Source organism: Limanda limanda, chromosome 10, assembly GCF_963576545.1.
Source record: "Limanda limanda chromosome 10, fLimLim1.1, whole genome shotgun sequence".
NCBI classification, from domain to species: Eukaryota; Metazoa; Chordata; class Actinopteri; order Pleuronectiformes; family Pleuronectidae; genus Limanda; species Limanda limanda.
In genome coordinates, this window is record NC_083645.1 from 22152754 (window position 1) to 22166975 (window position 14222).

The window sequence follows — 14222 nt, forward strand, 5'->3', positions numbered from 1 at the left end:
TCATATTGGTCTTTCTTTATTTCTCTTTCTCTGTCTGACCATATTTAAGTATTTTACCCCCTACCCTCTCCTAATCTGTCTTGTTTAGTATTGACAGCTCCTCCTACCTGCTTCACAGCCCCTCATTCTGGTTTGACCTTTTCTCCCGCTCTCTCTCTCTCTCTGACCCGCTAAAGTGAGATCCCATCATGTTTTTCCCATCATGCTGTCCTCCCACCCTGCGGTGAGGCGGTGAACCCCCGGCCGGAGGTATAAAGGACATGATTTACTGGGCCCCTTCGCTACAGAAAAATGGGGAAATGAAAGAAAAAAGACATGAAATGGAAGCTCGGTTTTCCAACACAGTAGCTCTCTGCTTCGCTGCAGGTTTCACTCCTCGAAGTTTTCACTTGAAATATGAGATGATCTAGACACAACACGCTGTGGTCCAATTTTGTCAGATTGCTAAAGTGCCATAATGTATTTCCACAGGAGAAGGGAGATGACTTGGAAAAGGACGTTTTCTGTTTTCTCCGTGTGAGATTTGTTGACATGTCTGAGGGATGAAGTGGGAGAGCAACAGTTAAGACCTGAAGCTGCGGCTTTGACACATTTTAATGAAGTGTTTTAGCATTTCAGCGTTGGACGTTAAATCCCAATTAAAGTCTGGCTTGTTTTCATCTTGTTGGCCACTTGTAGTCCTACAGTTTAAAGCCCTTTGCACATTGCTGCAATTCGAGATTCAGAAACTTGATTGTTGTGTCTCTCTCGACATGAACAATCGTGATTAACATATCAGATTTTCTTAAAAGACAGATTCTCTGCAATACAGTTTGATATTTTAAGAGGAAAGGTTTTTTTTAACTGACCTTGGATGCATTTAGAAATAGAATCACAGCAACAGATACATGTACATTAACGCTACCAGTTAGCATAGAAACCGAGCGAGCACTCAAATCTTCATCTCCTATCATTGCATGCGTGTTTGTCTGTTTTGTAAATGAAGGCTCATGTTTGTTGGATTTCCCCAACAAACATTTGTCATGTTTCTATCTGACGAGCAGGTTAGGTGTTAGGTTGGAGCAGGATCTGAAGCCCTGTGAGTCCCGCTGAGTAGATCTCACATCTCCGGTGAGTTGAGCAGTGCCCAGACAGACGGTGCTCTTGAACCAAGACATCGTGACAGGCTGTGCCAATAAATCTCACTGCTGGATACACACCAGTGCATCTGTGCGTCAGTGTCCAGACAATTCCACAACATCCATAAATATGCTTGAATATAGTTTAATAACCACAACCAGGGTACTGTATGTATGAAATGTGGAAATTCAAAGTTAAAATAGAATCTCTTTCAGTAAAAAACTGACATTGGTTCTTTCAAGCCTCCAGTTTAGCACGTTTCGAGGTTGTTGTTTGTTTTTCTACTCTCAGTGTGTCCTCACAAACAATGCACACTGGCTTGTCTTTCACTTTTTAAAGACAATAATATTATTAATCCTTTTCTCTGGGAATGCGCAACCTTCCACATCCATTTTTCTTTTTCTTGACAGTCACCATGATGCTTGCCATGACACGTAACCACTGTGTGCATGTTGTGTTCTGACCGTGACACGAACTGGCAAACAGCCAGAAGAGACCACCCGGAGAAAAGATCCCTCAGTCTCTCTATGTGATTGTCTCTCATGGGGATTGTTTGTATCTATGCTGAATGAAGATATACAAGGATATTGTGCCATTGCAGATTTATGGTTAGATATAGAAACATTATTTTTCAGTTTAGTTTAAAAAAATTAGAGCTTTGCTTTGACAAATGCTACATTCAACATGTAAATGAATGAGTAGATTCCACATCAGTGGTAAAGAGTCAATATAAATGGGAATGAAGACAGCTTTAAAAGTGTAACATCTGTGGGTATCATGCATAGATAATGGAAGAGTGTACAGCTCACAAAGAGGAAGTTCATATTTCGAACACAGCAGTGGAGCTGCTCAGTAACGTCAGCATCTAATAAAACTGAACAGCATGTGTTCAGAGAGATCCTCTTTTTTTTTTCTTAGATGGAGATTTAAAGAAAAAAAATAATAATCACAAAATTGGACATTTCATAGCCAGAAAGGTACAGTGCACATTGGTCCCTCGATCTTTCCCCTAATTGGGATATTAAATAAAATATTTGACACTGAGGATCCCCACAACTGAAAAACCAGCTAATGTGATGTGTCCTCTGTTCCTTGACTTGTGATTGTTGGAACGTCTTTGAGCGACTGAGGGCAAGAAAAATCTGCAGGACAGAAGTCTGTCCAGCTGTCAGGCCTGGATACAGATGATTTACTAATAGTTTGGAAATGAATAGACAAGGGAGGGTATTAAATTATCACTGCAGTCACATTTTTTTTAATAATCTTAGATCTCTGGGGAAGTACCCTTTTAACCCCCCTCCCCAAATCTATTTTTTGTTTCACTTAAAAAAAGTTTTGGATGTAAACCTAGAATGTGTCACCGGTTTCTCAAAGGGTCTTTTAATCAAAACAATAAAGACCTCACTGGATTATGTTGGGAAGCAGTGTGGGATCATGGGAGTTTTTCTCCTCACCATCATTGCCAATGAAGATCTACCTGATGTTTAGCGTCTCTCGGTGTAAATCTTGTTTCATAGATGAGGTGATGCAATCAAGTTTGATTCAAGTTATGGAGCACAGGACAATCAGAAAGCGGTATCCATTCAAGCTAACTGGATAGTTAGTGTGTTTGCCCTTTGCCATTTATCTTTTACCACAAAATTAAACGTCCTTTTTCTGTAAATAAAATATGCACATTCTCTGGGTTTGAATATTGTTAGAAACATTTTGGATAATGTAAATACACAAGTCAACAATACATATAACATAGGTCCAGTCGTTTTAAAAACATTTTAATGAAGAATTGTCACATACGATATCTTGAAACAAGCCAGTTTGCTTTCTGGTAGGTTTTTTGCCTCCCTTGCTTTTACAACATTGGATTTTAAGACTCAACAATACACTGAATGGCTTCTCAAGATGGATTGCTTTTACAGGGCATGAGACAGAGAAAAACTGTTCCCGTTTCCAGGTGACGCCAACGGATTATAAAAAATATCCACTGCAGGCCTTGAATGGCTTTCTCAGACATAAAGGTCATATCACTCCCTCGGCATGTTGGGGGATGATATCACAGTCAAAGTCAAGGTGAAAATTAAACAAAAGCCAAACTGACTATACAAGCTTTCCACACGACTGGGGGGGGGTTGCATAATGATAGTTAAACAGTGACGCTTTGTTTTGAATCCCCACTGTGGCGTATGAGATTGTGGCCAGTTACCTCTGTAATTTAAAGCATGATTTATGGCCTGTTGAAGTCGCTGGGATCAACCCACTCTTGAGATGACATTCAGCAGAGAACCGTGCATGCAAAGCAGTGGATATCGTGCACTGTTCATACAGTCAGGGTGACACGACTGCACTAATGAATAAAGAACAGGATGAATGAAAATGCAAGGACACATACAAAAGCGTTTAGCGTAGATGTGGTTAGATAATAGACCAGATGTCTGCACAAAGAATAATTTATAGACTTTCTGTTTTTCTTATTATGTGGCGGGAGAATTGTACTAAAGAAAGATTCATACACACTCGTGAAGTCTCGCCAAAATAAATGTCTTCAATGCGTTATTGCGGGACAAGATACTATGCACTTAATTAAACAAGACATATAGATTGACATTTGGTACTTGGGGTCAGGGTTAGCAAATGCATCAAATCCATTTATTCAGTTATGATAATAAACTAAACGTGTATATCAATCAATTATAAAGAAATCACACATTTTTAGAACCACCTTTGATTTGCATTAGTCCAACCAGTCCCCTATCGATCAGAGCAGCTTGACAGGGCATTTTTTTTTAAATATGAGGATTGCATTTCCTCTCTTATCCAGACCCTCTGCAGTGCTTTCATTATTATGATCATTCTCTAATGTTCTCATACAGCGGAAATCAAGAGGTGCAAGTTCACTCTGAGCGATGTTCTCGCAGGAATGTCGCGACATAAAGGCATAATTTTATTTTTTGATGAGCTAAGGTGACCTTTGAGTTTTCGATTCAAAAATCCTTTATTTGAGAAATGCTCCGCTAAGTAATGTTGTGATGAACTTGTAAAAGAAAACAGCTGGAGTTACATAATAGCTGTTCATTCATCCAAAACCGCCCTTGTGACAATTGAGAATTATAACCCTCGGTTTTAACATTCTTTACTAGTGTTTTGTCCTTGTTATATATTAAATAGCAATTCATGTAATATTAATTTCCTGTCCTGATCCACACAGTTGTTTTTTACTGTTCTTGGTGTGTTCTTGGTTTCCATTGCACACTGAATCCAACTATCTAGTTTAGTGACTAGACTTCCTCCAAAAGGTTATTATTTTCTGGGAGAGGAACCACCCATTCCAACTTTGCTTCCCCATTTTAAAACTCAACTAGCCAACCATACATGCACACACCAAATGTATAAAGTCCTCTGTTTTCCTATCATAACCGTAACCTCTGACCCAAAAATCTGCTTTCTCCCAACTGGGGGCACAGCTTTCTTCCCCCGATTGAACGAATTGATTCGTTTTAAGTCTGATTTCCCAGAGGCCACCTCTGACCCACACACACACACGCACCCCTCATCGGCTTTCACCGCCTCTTCATGATCCAGCCAGGAACATCATCTTGTGTTTCTGGTGTCTCTCCGTTCAGGGACTAACTATCCGTCTCTGAGGATCTGTTAGGTAACCCTGCGCTCCTGTCCAGAAACACTGAGTTCTTTAAGGACAGACCATTACACTAAATGCAGAGAAACACCCTCTTAGGAGCTTCCTGCTGTCTTGATGAACCTGGCTGAGCAGGTAAATCCACAAACCTGTGATCCCTCACGCAGCTCAGCCCAGTATATCTCCTTCTGTCATGAAGGATTTCTACAGGTGGGAGGGAGGACGATTTCTGAGCCTTGAGACAATTTATTCATTGATTCAAAAGCAGGTGCAATTCAATGGCACCAAAACTGTCAGGTGCAATAAATACCAGGGGATGTGAGTTGGTGACAATATAAAATGTCACATGTGCTGCAGAGGGGTAGGGAAAAAGCTTTTATTTGACCCTGTGGCTCAAGCATAGATTTCATTTTAGGGTCTGTGCCCTGCAAACAGCTGAAAGCAAGTTCTTGTAGCCTTTAAATTGGTGAAACTAGACACAAAATATGGACTTGGAGTGTGTGTGTGTGTGTGTGTGTATGTGTGTGTCCAGGGTGTGCCCCGCCTCTCGCCCATTGCCAGTTGGGATTGGCTCCAGCCCCCGTGTGACCCTTTAAGAATCAGTTGTAAAGACAATAAATATCGTTAACATTCTACTCGGGTCCAAATTTGAATTTGTCGTGTCGGTGTCTGCTGCCAAATACCAGTTATACCTAATTTCACTTAAATAGTCTTTTGAATGCTGAGTGAGAGTAATACTTTTGCATACCTCATGGAATGTACTTACATACAAATACGCCCCCAAAATACCCCAAAAGCCTCAAATGAAAGATTGTAAGGTTTTATACATATTAACATAGATTAACGGGAGCAGACCAGGTTGTGTTTTGTTTCCTCTTCGTTTTAAATGCCCCCAAAAACTGAGCCAACATTACATTCTCATTTTAGTGGCTGCTGCAGTGCAAGAGTTGGTTCTGGCAAATCTCCTGTGTAACTTTTTTATTGACCACTGAGACATTTTTGTGCCAAAGAAGCATTAGCCTGCAAAAGTTGACATTTGGGAAAAACTTTAGTTAAAAGCTGTGAGTTCAATAACTTGCAGTTTATTAGCCCTGATACACTTCTAAGCTTTGCACTGCCAAACACATTTTTTGTCTTTTTAACTGAAATATAAGAAATAAAGTTTTCTCCATTCTGCCTTAATATACTTACCACCAGACTAAAACAAATTTGTCTGTGTTATCTTTGGAGAACCATCACCCACACTGGTCAATTGGGATATTAATGTCGTTTCCTGAACCACCCTGGTCTTCCTGTATGAAAAGTGTAAATCTCTGCAGATGGTTATTATTCCACAGGATTTCTACAGGCTTTATATATTATGCAATGTTGAAGCAATTCTTTATCTCAAAGGATCGAAAGCTATGTGACGTTCACAGTGTAAAATGATATCATGTATGCGTCATTGTTCCCAAAGTCAAACTAAAGTTCAAGTTAAAATCTGATAGACTGACTCTTATTATGTAACTCAAATTTGTGAAAGGTTGCAATAGAATAAGTTATTATTTTTTAATGAGATTACTGTAACACCATAATCCGTTTCTTCCTACCACTGGTTTCCTGTGACAGGGTAATAAGCCCAGCACTTTGTTTTCATAGGTGTGTTCAGTTACTGCACAATATTCTGTGTAAATGACCTTGCCAGCCGCTGTCTCGGGTTTCCCGTTTAATGAAATAATGATGATGGATGTGCGGACTGCGACCAGAACTCTGACAGCCAAGGTTTGGGGGTGTGATTGAGAGGAAGACTCATCACCTCGGTCTCTGTACCTGTCTGTCTCTCTCTCTGCGTCGGCCTCAGCCACGCTGGGAGGTTAATGAAGACAGAAGTCGGTGCAGTGCCGCACATGGCGAATATCTTTGAGTAGCAGCTGTTCGCTCATATTAGGTGTACAGATGCTATCTACAGTATATGTCTTACTATGCAAATCATGTTGTGTGATGTAGTTGCATCCCACTGTCTCCCATCAATTGAAATGTTGTGTGTAGCCATTTTCGGGACGTTTCCAGCATTTACACCAGTCTTGTCAGGACCAGTTGACCTCATGGGGAACAAGCCTGGTTGGAAGAGGCAAAAATTCATCTTTGAGTTTCTGGTTTAAATAAGGGTTCAGCATGAATCGGGAATGGGTAGGTTATGGATATGGTTTCATTAAGATTCCATGTTCTGCAGGTCAATGGAGGAGTTGAGCAGCGCAAATTGTGCAAACATCTCCTCAGCTGATGTTTTAAATTTGACAGTTTCGGTTAAATCTCAGTGTCACATGCAAACATCCTATTCGTTCTTGCAATGCAGTGACGTGCTTTCATTCTTTATTTATAAACTTTGTCCTTGCCAACAACAGAGCGTTGTCCACTGCAAAACACAACATCTAAGTTTGTTGAACTCTGCATACAGCAGCTCTGCCAAGTCGATGACGTGTCACCAACACGGCTTATTATTGAGCTTATTCTCATGAGAAAGTCCAGGGATACTAGATTAAAACTCATTCACATAGACATGTGCAGGTATTTGCTGCATCATTGCAACTTTGTTAAGAATCACAATCTCTCTACTCTACAGTCATAAACAAACAGAAGTCTAACCGATATAAAAAGATAGAAAAACATGCTTTCAGATAACACTGTCCTCACTTTTAAACAAGACGATATGTACATCTGGCCTGCAGAGCCGCCGGGCTGCTGGAAACTTCTGGTTATTAGCTGCACTTGTTCTGGCAGATTGTCTGTGTCATTGGAGGATCCCTCAGTCAGAGCTTCAGTTAAATGGGAATTGAAGTTGTGGTTGTGACTTTATGATAAAAATCTACTGCTGCTTTAGCTTTCACACAATTTACAGTCAATATGGTTTGGGTTATCATAGATAGATCTACTTTTCCTTTCGGATTGAAATGCATGGACAAACGTATAACACCAATAAACGGAGCCACTCACGTCCGACGAGCTGTTCACTATTTGCGGCAACACGATAAACAAAAACTCTGCTCATAAAGCAAAATTTCAGATTTGAAGCCGTCTAGTTCGATGGCTCTCCGACTCATCATGTTCTATTCAGACTCATCATCTGAGTCAAGTCGGACTCAGGTCCAGTTTGGTGTTTGGCTCAACTGGTTTTGACATTTTTTACACTGGCCCAACATTAGTTGCAGGATAAATGCATAATCTTGGGTCTCTACAATTACTGGCAGGCCACCAATTCCCCTGGCTGTACGCCTGTCTGTCTGGTTTGTATATCCCTGTGTGTATAATATCTAAACTCATCTCTGTTGGCCTCCACGCTCTGAGTCATTTGAAGGAGTCGCCTTGGAAAACAGTCTGTTATTAATCCTTGACAGAATGAAGCACTGCCATGTCATCTGAATTTATTCTCGGTTCCTAGAAGAAATCTACTCTTGATTTGTTAAAACAAAACCGGGCGATTCTGCAGATGGTTAAATGTTTCTTGGAAATAAACTTGTTTGGGATTAAATTGAACAGGGATTCTGTGGTTTGGGGAGAGAGTCTTTAAAAACAGGCTCTTGTTTTGAGGCTAATATGTGAAATGAGAATCTGAAAGGTCTTTAAACCTCATGTAAAATTGTGATACCCCCCAGCCACCCCCAACTTTCATGAGCAGATAAGCTGAATATCTGACTCCGGAGTTTTCTGACAAAATTGTGTTGATTTTAAGACAAAACTCAAGAAATACTACTCATAATTCAGTAGTAGGTGTAAGAGGAGAGTTGTATGTGCTTGTATAGCTACTGAGTGACATGCTATACTGACAGTGCCAATTGTAAAGCAATAATAAGTGTAACAAAGTAAAATAGACCCTAACAATATTTAATATTGTAATATGTGTAGTTTGAGCCTGAGTTTCTGGACCTTCCTTCACTTTTGGTGGACCCCTCTTTATAAAGACTCGTCCTCTACCTGCTTCACCTCACCACTATCACTGTGGTACTCCATGGGAGAGGTGCACAACATTGTGTTAGAAGAAATTTCAACGAAGCTTTGTCAGGCTGAGACTACGCAGTGGATTCAGTGTAGATGTATGAATTGGCCTTGACTCTGCTTCATGGCTCCTGTTTGCTTGTAAAACTCAACTTGCAGACTTTGTGTTGTAGCTGCTGGCGCCAAATAAAATGTATTCTCTAAATGTAGGTATAGGTACAGGCTCCTGCATCCCTGCCAAACACAGGGAAAGGAGCAGTCCACACAGAGGTCAGAGGTCAGGTAGCAGCAGCTCTTACAGTGTGGAATGTTTTAGGTCAACACTCTTTTCAGATCATCAGAATCAGAATCAGAATTCTTTTATTTGCCAGGTATGTTTGCACATACGAAAATTGCCTTGGTGTCATTGGTGCACTGAACATAAAACAACAATATAAAAAAACAACAATATATAAGAAATAGAATAAAATAAAACAAAATAGAATAAAGTATATACATATATACAGTTAAATCTCTTTTCAACAGCAGCAGGTCATAGTCGGTATGCAGTCAAACAAATACTTTTTATGAATATTTGCAACAAAAAATATTTTGTTCAACCCCTTAATTGATATTTGTATGCATGTGTATGTATGCGTGCGTGCAATGCTCCAACAATGTGTGTTTTTCTCATTGTGTTTGTGTGCGTGTGTGTGTGTGTTTATACGAACCACACGGCATCTGTTAATTGTCAGCTCTTCCCACCGCAGACACATTTGGGCACGAAAACAAAACAGAAAACCCTAGAAACCTGGCTGCGGAAACTGGGTCAGCATCTTTCACAGACTTATGTGGGAAACACAAAACACACCAATACGCTTCAGGGGGGGAAACGTGACCTGGACTCACTCTGAAAAAATGTAAACAGAATAATTGAAAAAAGCTGATTTTCAGGTTAATGTGCTGCGCTTCAATAACAGTGTTTTAGTAGAGGGGCATTTGTCACCTCATCAATCGCGCTTCACCATTCTCTCTCTCTCATACTCAGCGTCCTGTTTCCTTCTCCATTTTTTCTTCCTCCTTTTCTGTTTGTGTCTTTAGCTGTCTTTCTCATAATCCTCTCATTTGACTCCTTGCGGTTTCTCCAGCAGCGAAGGCCCCATCCAACTGTCTCTTTATTTTTCATATAAACTACTGCAAAGCAAGTCTTCCAACAGTATTATGGGTCTAATAAAACCCATTAGGCCAGTGATAACAGTATAATCTTCTGTAACAGATCCAGTGAAGGAGGTAGAGCCCAGTCTTTGTGCCTTGTTAAAACCCAAGAAACTGGAATTCAGAGGCATAGCATCAACAAACCTCTGTGTGTTTGGCATCGTGCTTGACAGCTGCAGTCAAAGGGTTTAGGTATCTTGTGGACAAAATGGACAAAATCTTGCAGGAGCCTTGAACTGCATCTTCATACTTTTGACTTCGGAACTGCTAGAAGTAGTCTGATGTCAAAGGAATAGGGATTTACAAGCTCCCTCTCATCATTTGTTGACATTTTACACTTTGTTACAGTGATGCAGTTTGGTTTTAGTCCCACAAACCATTTTCTTCACCTGTGACAAAGTCATGGCCAGTAGATTTTGTAAAAATGTAATTATTTGAGACTCAATTTCTGCTTGCCACATGCAGAATGATGGTGTCCTGCCAAGCAGCTGATGGAGTTAGCGCCTTTCAAGCAGCAGCTGACATTTACAAGCACGTGTCTGGTGTTGTTAATATTTTTCCTGGCAAGGTGGAAGAGCCCTATAGGAAACACTATAGCTGCTTTCAGACATGCTCAAACTCCTCAGGTCATCCCTAATTTCACCAGAGGACGTTTATGTGTGAACGCAAATGTCCGAGTGAGACGCTCCACAGTTTCTGCGTCTTGCCTCCTCGTAGAATGTCCGTAGAAATCCAGGAGAAGTCGATCTCCCGGTGAAAAAGCAGTGACACACGTAGAAGACACCAACAAAGATGTCTAGAGAGTTTTTGGTGATAAGAGTTGACACCAGTGTGGGTGTGCTGTCAAGAAAACCGCGTGATCTCCCCAGCGGAGAATATTAGGGCGTCCTATGTCTTCCACCACATTTTTGTGGATAATCATCTTCTGTGAGGGTTTATTTGGACTGTGCCGTAGTCGAGGGGAGAGGAGAGCGGAAGAGAGGAAATGTATGAAGAAGAAACCACAGAGAGGTGAGAGGAGATGTGAGGGGAAAGGCGTGAAGGGCGGAGGGACGGTAAAGAGAGATGCAAAGAGGAACTGCGAAAATCCACCGGTTTCCGACATGTCCATCATCGACCAATTCATCTGGACATTCCTCCTGCTCTCACGTCTCTGTCTCATGCAGAACTTTCAACAAGTGTTCAGATTTTACACAAAAAGGAATTAACATGTCATGAGGTGTGCAGCCTAAAACTTGAATGACATGGTGAATTATTAATTTTTTTATTTAAAAAAACAAATCAATACGTCTATAATTATTGGTCTTTAATTAAAAAGTCATTTGCCTGTTTACGACAGAAAGAGTGGGCAGGCTGTGGCCCCCGCTGGAAGCATTTACTGGAACTGGGGAAAATCCTCCGTAGACCTTCGGGCACTGATTCAGATGCAACAGACTGAGATACTAAAGCGGAAAGCAACACCTAGACAGTGCAAGGACCCATGTGGCTGATTTGAGCGACTGAGGTTAGAGTTATGTATTCATGTGAAGTCATTTATTAAATATTAAACTAAACACAAAATGTTTTGAAAACTCTGGGCTGTGGCTCTGGAGGGTTTGTAGTTTGAATCCAGACTCCTACTGTTTGCACACTGTAGAATCCTTTGGCAAGACGCTGAATCCCAAATTGCTCCTGAAGTATGTGCTGGTAGTTTGTGAGTGAGAGTGGGTGTGTACGGGTGAAGGTAAACTTTGAGAGGTCATTAAGACTTTAAGAAAAGTGCATCCATAATCACCCTTAAAGCAGCCATAATGTATAATGACAACTTTTTTTGTGTGTGTTGTGGTTAACTTTTACTTGACTGAACTTCTTCCATCCCTGGTTATTAGCTCACACAGTAAGACAAACAAGTTTTGAATAGTTGTGTCTATATTCATGTTTGCAAGCATCGTGTAAGTTGCCAGGCAAAGACAGGTGGATCAGACCTGAACATCCATCAAATCTTTTGTTGGTACTTGTCGACTTGCACGTACTGTTTCATATTGGAGTCGTCTCTTGTTCTTTTCATGCTTCACTCTGTCTTGTCCGGCTGCCAGAGGTTTAACAAGGACAGAAGGCGTCACTCTTCCACTTGAACCCTGTAAAAGCGTATGATGCTATAACACGGATTAATGCTAAGTGTGAAGCCCAGGGGCAGCTTGAAGGCATTTCCTGATGGAGCGGAAAGCGTTAGTCACTCAGCTATTCCCCAAATTTTCCTCTTCTCCTAACAAGCCAGCATCTCTTAAATCTTCGAGCTCAGTCGAGATCCACAATGGAAGATGTGACCTCCGAACATCCAGGGTTCACCAAACGTCTCCAATCTTTAAATTTGAGTCCGTTGACGGTCAAACTGAAAAAGTATCTTCCGCTTTACAAGTTGCCCTTTGGAGGCCTCAGTGCTAAGCTGAATAAAACTCGCCCTCTACCTGTTTCTACCGAGATTGTTTTGACTCCATCTGGGTCCCATCCTGCTTCCTGAGATTTAGATTAAACTATCTTGAGTTTCCAGCTGCTGGCGAGCGTGTTCCAGTGGCTGTAACCCTGAATGGATGAACCAGAGGAGGAAGGAGGAAAGAGGAAGGGACAACGAGTGCAACTGAGAGATTTGAGTGTGTGCTGGGAGCAAAACAGAGATAGAGAAAAATAAAGACGACAAGGAGGAGAGGTAGTAGAAGTCTCTCCTTGTCCAAAGTCAGAAGTCGGCTGTGGTCGGTTCAAGATGAGGTTTACAGCCAATTCAACAGAAGAATTAGACTGGGTAGATTTAGCTCCTGCCTCTCAAAATGTCATCTTATAACCTATGAATAGATTTTAAATATTTATGCTCTGTCATATTTTTATGTATTGTATAATATAATTTATATTTACTGAGGTTCAAGCGAGTGAGCGTGTTGAGGATGTTTCTAACACTCAATTGAAGGTTTTTTATTCTGTAAACAAATTATAACAAATAATTTAAACAGCCTGCATGCTGTTCCACCATTCGCATGAATTTTTCATATGTGGAAAGGCAAACTCCGGAAAAAACATCTTGATACAGCGGGCTGGACAACACCGGAGCAAACATATCAACATAACAAGAGTCAACGTATGGTCAGCAGTTGTTTTCGCGGAGCAAAGCTCTCCAGGTGTTAAATACGCTCTGTGCATAAAACTGTTATGAATTTGTCAGGGTTTCTGAACTCATCTGGTAACACTTTGTCCCGATGGAACCCTCGGCTCAGATCTGGGACATCTGTCCTCCACAGAGCATCTGATGTCAGAAGTCTGCAGGAGTGCTGTGACAAGAACCACGAGAGTTGGAGACCAGGCCTCTGGAAACTCCGGTGTACAAGCTGCATAAATCATTTTTCTCCCACAGTTTATACTCGACATTTACTGTTCTAACTAGAATCAGACCACATCGATTTCCACGCATGGAAATCAATACGAAGCACAGTTATGTAACGGCAAGTAAACCTGGGTTCTCGTTTGTTCAGTCCGATTCAGGCTCGATTTTAGTGTTTTCGATTCTAGCAGATTCACCTGGGGGTCTTAAAACCATTGTGTTTTGTATCCAGCTCCACACCCCTCACAAGTATTATATTCTATACAATGTATTTTGTATTTATTGGATGAGGGTCTGATTTGATGACACTAGATTTACGATTTGACCAGTCAGTGACCCCCTGTGTGCAGGACAGTGTCTGCATCACTGCAACAAGAGGTGTTGACAGCCGCTGTTCCACTGTGACACATCTGCACTGTTTACGTCTGGAGGAGCACCGAAAGATGAATTTAAGATTATTGGATGAATACGTTAAAGTGGAAAACAGATGCGAGCAGCAGAGCCAATGCAGATTCAGACCTTAAAGCTTGGCTGTCCACAGCAGGAGCGCTGCAGTTGTCCTGGGGACATCTGGTGGACGCAACTGGTAACTGCTTAGCAAGGTCCACAAACATTTTTAGCAGTAAACAATTATTCACCTTTAATGAGAATCCCACCACTTGTTAGCACATGGCAGCATCATGAGCCCAAAGTGTGAATCAAGACTATAACTCATTTCTTCTGCTCTATGTCTGATCATGTTTTCACTCTGAAGAAAAAAGAAAGCTGATAATATTCAGTCACTTGTCATTGATCGACACTGGAGCAAAATCACATAACCATTTCATCTTAGCTGAAGCATTATGTTTTGTTTCATTTATTTCTACATTAATAAATTGTTTTTACCTATAAAAGTTGCTGGGTTTGGCTCCAGTCCCCCAGTATAAGCTGTACAGGTAATAGATAGATGGATGGTGT